Here is a 6,435-nt window from a genome sequence, read left to right as displayed (position 1 = left end):
GGACAGGTGTTGCAAACAGTCTTTCCAGGTGAAGTAGCGATTTACTTGCATTTCTTCCAATTTAATGTACTGCATTCAGTTTTCACAATGTGGTCTTCTCCACACTGGAATGTCAAAATGTAGATTATGTGATTAATTTGTAGAGCATCTGCACTCAGTCTGCAGGGGTGACCTTGTGCTTCCCAAAGCCTGCCACTTTAATTCTCCATCCCACTCTGACCAGTCTGTGGCCTCCTGCATTGTTACAATAAGGCCCAATGTAAGCTTGGGGAACAGCACCACATCTTCCACCTGGACAAGTTGCAGCCTTCTAGACTAAACATTGAATTCCGCAGCTCCTAGTAACTTGCTTTCTCTGTCTGTATCAAAACTGGTCCTCCATCTGTGATATTGCCTCAGTTTTTCTCTCTCCATGAGTAACAACATATCCTACAGCCCTGCTATTAGCAACATGTAATTCAGACAAATAGCCCTTTAACTGCCCCCATTAATCAATTTAACCTGTTCTCACACTAACACGGATGTTCCCTTTGTCTCATCCATCCCTTCAGCCACTTTCTCAACAATTTAAAACCACCTTTTCTATTTCTTCTTCCCAGTTCTTATGAAGGGTCTACAACCTGAAGCATTAACTTAGTCACTCTTTCCACAGCTGCTACCTGACCTGTTGTGTGTTTAGACCATTTTCTGTTTTTATGATAGTTCTCCTAATCAGTTCTCTATTGTTTACTTTGTTTCTCTTCCTTTCACACCATTATGCTATAAAATATCCTGGCTCTCCTTTTACATCTGTCCAGTTCTTTTCCCATGTCATTCTTCTGTCCTTTTGGGTTAATGCACTTTTCCACAATCTCGTTGCTGGCATTTGCTTCATTGTTTTTTTTCCAGCATAATTAACCATTGCTTCCAAAAACACATAAATAATATTAGGAGGTATTCATTGAAAGTCTGACCCAATAAATTGAAACCACGAGCTGCAAACTAAGCATTTTGAAGGTGTTGTTTTGGCCATGTGCTACTTGGTTCAGTTTTGAAAAATATATCAAAGCTCATTTATCGGCTGGGTGCATTACCTATCTCGAACAAATGCACTGAAGAGCTACAGTTCCCTTTGATATTCTTCATAATGACAAGGTGACTTTGGATACTGTTGAAACTACTAAAAAGAAAAATTGTATTGAACCATTCTACAAGCCACTTATTAAATGTTGCTGCTGTAGCAGGATGCATGCATGGAATCTCTCTAGATCTCATTCTCTAGTACACAATTTTCACCAGCAAATTTATAAAGTCTGAAACATTTTGTGAGTCCATAAAGTTTGAAGTCTGCTTCCTCATTCGGCTGTCCTCTATAAAAAAAAAGTTAGTTTCATTAGAAAATTATTTGTCTATTTTATGTGTACACGCATTTAACGGGAATAGTGGAATTATTTTAGTTATGTTCATCAAAATGATTTTCACACCATATGTAAACCCAATCAATAAGTTATTACAAACTGACCATCCCTAAAACAAATACAGACTATGTTGTAAATACTCAGTCGGTCAGGCCGCATCTGTGGGATTAAAAACAGAGTAGAAGTTTCAGGTCGGAGACCCTTCGTCAGACTATGCCGAAAGCAGCATGTCAGACCATTAGCACAATTTGAAGTTGCTCTACTCTCAACAATTCTGAAAGTCAACTTTACTCCAAAGATGGCTCTCAATCATCGGCATCTTCAGGCTGCAGATCTTACTACAAACTGTCCATGGTTTGCATTGAATTTGAACACGCAGTTTTGAAAGTGTAATTAAGGGAGAGTCAATAGGCATCCATACAGAAAATAAGTGGTTTATAGCCGAAGGTACACTTTATCTATTGATCGATGAAGTGCTTTTGATCGCTTTTTATATGTTAAACAGTGGGAGATTAACACTAATGCTGCCTTTGGATTGTTCCTGTGGCCATTGAAAGTGTGCCAGTCCCAAAAGAGCAGTTCAGACCTAATAGTATAGGTCAGCACTGGCACAAATGAATTCGTCCAAGAAGTAGTCTTACTTGGATTTAACTTCAGTTTTGTATAATGTTTCGTTCTGGAATTTTTCAATTGAACCGCATGTTTTTAACTAATATTTGAAAGAGCTTGGCGTGCGAGTTAACATGGTCGGTCAGGGTGACCCGGGCCGGGATCTCTGCGGTGCACCGCCGGAGCTTCCGCCACCTCTCGGAGTCAACTCCACCTGGCGGTGTCCAGCCGTTCGGCCCCTGGGCATCCGGAGGGAGGTGCGAGCGGCGAGCCCGAACGGCGGGCCGGGTCCGCCTCAGTGTGCGCTGCCCGCCTCCTAGCCCGGGAAAATCGGCTGCCATGATTTACACTGAAAACTACAACGACTGAAGGTTAAAACAGCCCAGGATGTCAGACCGTGAAATGGGAAATGAACGTGAGATATAAAGCAATGTGGAATCTGATTACAACGGTAAATGTGAGAAAGTTATTGTGAAACGAATTTGTCAATTTAACTCGTATCTTTTACAGTATCATTACTGCTCACGTGACCCACAGACCACTTGCAGCCTCATTACTCACGTGTGTCCATCGGCTGACCCAGGATTCCCTCCGTCCCCACGCCTTCCTTCACACTTCACCCTGTTGCTGCGGTGGGATGTCGGCGCCTTTCTCCTCCTGCTGACCAGCTTTGCAATTGGAGGTAACAGGTAGATGTTGTTAGAAGGAGGAGCACCACATTGCGAGTGCCGTTAAGATGTGTATTTACACAATTCTGAGAAATGGCACAAAACACTTAGGATACAAAGCCAGATACACAAAAGGGAGACTGCAGATGCTGGAAATCTGGAGGAACTCAGGTCAGACAGCATCTATGGAGGGGAATGAACAATCGAGACCCTTCATCAGGACTGAAAGGGAAGGAGGCAAAAGCCAGAATAAACAGGTAGAGGGAAGGGCACAAGCTGGCAGGTGATAGGTGAGTCCATGTGAGAGGTGGTGGAAGGGAGTGATGTGAAAAGCTGGGAGGTGTATGGTGGAAAAGGCAAAGGGGCTAGAGAAAAAGGAACCTGAAATAGGAGAGGACAATAGACCATGGAATAAAGGGAAGGAGGTGGGTAGGTCGTGAGCGAGGGGGAGGCATGGTCTACTGTCCTCTATCAGATTCCTTTTTCAGCCCTTTGCATATTCCACCTGTCACCTCCCAGCTTCTCACATCATTCCCTTTCAGCCCCCACCCACCCACCTACCTACCTACCTACCTACCTTCCTTCCCCCTCTCACCAGGACTCACCTATCACCTGCCAGCTCGTGCTCTCCCCCTCCCCTTTCATTCTGGCTTCTCCCCTCTTCCTTTTCAGTCCTGATGAAGGGTCTCGGCCGGAAACGTGGACTGTTCATTTCCCTCCATAGATGCTGCCTGACCTGCTGAGTTCCTCCAGCATTTTATATTGGTAGATACAAAGCCATTTGTTTTCAGATTACATTGATTGCTGTTGCGTGGACAAAGACCGAGATCCCACAGACAGAAATGCAGTGAGCTCTAGGTGTTTGATATTGTCTGAGAGAAGAATGGTGATCCAAAGGTGAGCGAACCGCCTGCTCCACTTCTAAGACACGACTGAACTTTTGAAATGGGCCTCAGAGCCTCCAAAGAGCGGCACCTCCAACAATGCAGAAAAAAAATGCTGAAAAAAAACTCAGCAAGTCAGGCAGAATCTGTGGAAAGAGATACAACTAACGTTTTAAGTCGAAGACCTTTCATCAGAACTCAAACAACGTAAACCCTTCTAATAAAGCGTCTTCGACCTGAAACGTTAACTGTTTCATTTTCCACAGATGCTGTCTGACTTGCTGAGCTTTCCAACATTTTCTATTTTTTAATTTCAGAATCCCAGCATCTGCAGTTTTTAGATTTTCTCCATCAATATAGCACTGCGTTGGTACCACAATAGTCACCAGATTATACATTCGAGAGTGTGATTTGACCCCACAGCCAGATCATAATTACATTGGTGATACATGCAGGTAGAGAGGATTCCTAAACTCTATCACGGAAATTAATTATTTTGCTTTATTGGTAAACAGTCAGAAGCGATAGAACTGTCACTTCAGAAACGTGTTCAGCCGATGGTGTCACACTATTTCTACGCAATACACCCCTTCCAGCGTTAATAATTCAAACTTAAACGGTAGTACACACGTACAAGCACACCCATACACATAAAATATCCGGAGATTTTTGGAGAAACAAAAATTAGATTCCAAATCTATAAGTAGGGAACCATATTTCCTGTTGATTAAGATATTTAGCTGGCCGGCAGTACAAAGCGAACGGTTATTTCTTACATTAAACACAAACTGCCAGGGTACAAGGTGAAGCTAAAGGACAGACCTGATTACCAATTCCGAACTGGCCTCAAAACTCCCACAGACAATATGTTGAAGTCTTTATCTTGTGCCCATGATAATATAGAACGGGGTCACGAACTCACTGAGAACCTGTAGGTGCTGAAATATGCCAGTGCATGGTTAAAAGCAAATAATAAATCAAAGAGTAGAATATGGCAATCCTTTCCAAATTCATGTGTATCGCCAATGTAATCATGATTTCACGGATACTTAAAGCATTTGCTTTCGCACAGTATGCACTGTAATATACAAATACATCATCATGATTTTGATAAAGTATAATAAACCTGTAACATTTACGCGTATCTTTAACATCTGAAATGCATTTCTAAGACAACACTGATACGTATAAATTTTTGACCTATAGAAATCGATTACGAATGTTAAACATATTTGAACTGAATGAAATATGAAACACGATCTTACACATACGGCAGGTAGACTGGCATAATATTACCCCAATTTAGTTTCCTTAAACAAAGATGAACGGTAGAGTAATCCACAAATTCCTCCTCTCTTTCTCTGCCGCCTTTTGAGGATTTCTGCATACAACAGTGAAATCAAACGTGAGGGCGTGGCAGCGCCGAGTTTACGTGATTCGCCGTTCATGGGACACGTGAAGTTGACCAAAACCAGTCTCGGTTAACACGGTTCGAGCGCTCAACGTGGACCGTGCTCTCTCTAAGGAGCGCCGTGCTACGGTAGGACTACACTGACACGGAGCATTGCGGCCCCAGATCAATATTGTGTCTAGTTATTGGCACATTTTAATCTGCATTCTCGAAGATATTGCCCGGTCAAATAAGATACATCTTAAAATGAGTGTCACGCTCACATTTAACTGTTGAGTGTGGAAAGCAACACCAGCTAAGACTGGCCAAAGTCAAATTTGCCAAAGTCAGATGTTAATTTTCACCCAGCGAGCTTCTACTATTTTGGAATACGGTGTCCACGAACCAAAGTGGTATGAATTTGTCCAACTGTAAAAAGTTTGATTTACTGCAGACAGAGTACACTATCGATCGGGTAATAACAATCGATTTGAATATGACCGTGGTTAGGCCACAGAGTGCTGTGTGAAATTTTGAATGTCCACTTAACGCACAATAAAGCTGTCCTTAGCAGCCCAGCTTCGCCACAGATGTGAACTTGTTTTATGAGAGGCGTGGAAGTGTGGGACTGCAGTATTCTCCAGATTGGTTGGATCATCGTGGGACCTCATTCTGTTCTGTGCTTAGTTGGCTTTGTGCATTCTGCTGATGCCTTTTCCAATCCTTGGATTTAATTCCCGGATCTTTTTGGGTCTGTCTGCTTTATCCCTTCACAGTGCCTTGCATGGTGATGGTGGCAAGAGTGATGAGTTTAAACTACTACTGGTTCTTTCATTGCACAAATTTTAAATATAGTTCATGGTCTCCATTTTCTTGAATGTTTGACACATGCAACTGTCTATTAAAGCAACACATTTCACTTGCCTTAATGTTATTTATTTGTGGCATAATTGCTAAATGTGCAATTATGCCATAAAGCATAATTGAGGTGGCCAGAAAATGTATCAGATGTAAATTTACTTTTTGTGAAATACTACTGTTGGTCCAGATTATCATTAACACATGTTAGTTGGCTCGTGGTAATGGCTATTCTGGACTTGACTTCATTTTCAGATGTTATTGGAGACTCTTAGTTAGTTCAGACTTGGGATGGTCACATCTAGATTGCTGTTAGTTATATTGGAGGTTGTCATCACTGCTTTCCTCAACATTTATTTCTATTCTCCAACTGTTTACTATTCTGTAAGTTCTTGAAGCTCTTCAGGTGTCTTTGTTATTAATTTAGTCATTGCCAAAGTGAAGGCTGTTGGTCTTCTGCCCTTTGTCAGATCCTGTGACAATCTTTAAGGAGTCTGATATAGTTTGCTCAAGGAAGAGGTTGAAAAGGCATTGCAAGAGCAGACAACCTTAGCACACACTTATGAAGCCACAGAGTTGCTGTAGATCATTGCTGTAAGATTCTTCCCCTGTCATTGTGGAATGAGTAC

The 6,435-nt window shown here is 42.1% G+C and overlaps 1 long non-coding RNA gene across 1 annotated transcript; it reads right to left on the bottom strand.

The window, feature by feature from the left end:
• Positions 1-1,233: 1,233 nt before the first annotated feature.
• LOC127571825 (uncharacterized) lies at positions 1,234-4,942 on the bottom strand. Its single transcript, XR_007956519.1, has 3 exons — positions 4,824-4,942; positions 2,568-2,674; positions 1,234-1,349 (listed from the first exon to the last, which is right to left on the bottom strand). It is a non-coding gene; the product is annotated as an uncharacterized LOC127571825 (long non-coding RNA).
• Positions 4,943-6,435: the final 1,493 nt, after the last annotated feature.

Source organism: Pristis pectinata, chromosome 6 (assembly GCF_009764475.1).
Source record: "Pristis pectinata isolate sPriPec2 chromosome 6, sPriPec2.1.pri, whole genome shotgun sequence".
Lineage (NCBI taxonomy): Eukaryota > Metazoa > Chordata > Chondrichthyes > Rhinopristiformes > Pristidae > Pristis > Pristis pectinata.
This window is presented reverse-complemented; position numbering and strand designations above follow the sequence as displayed.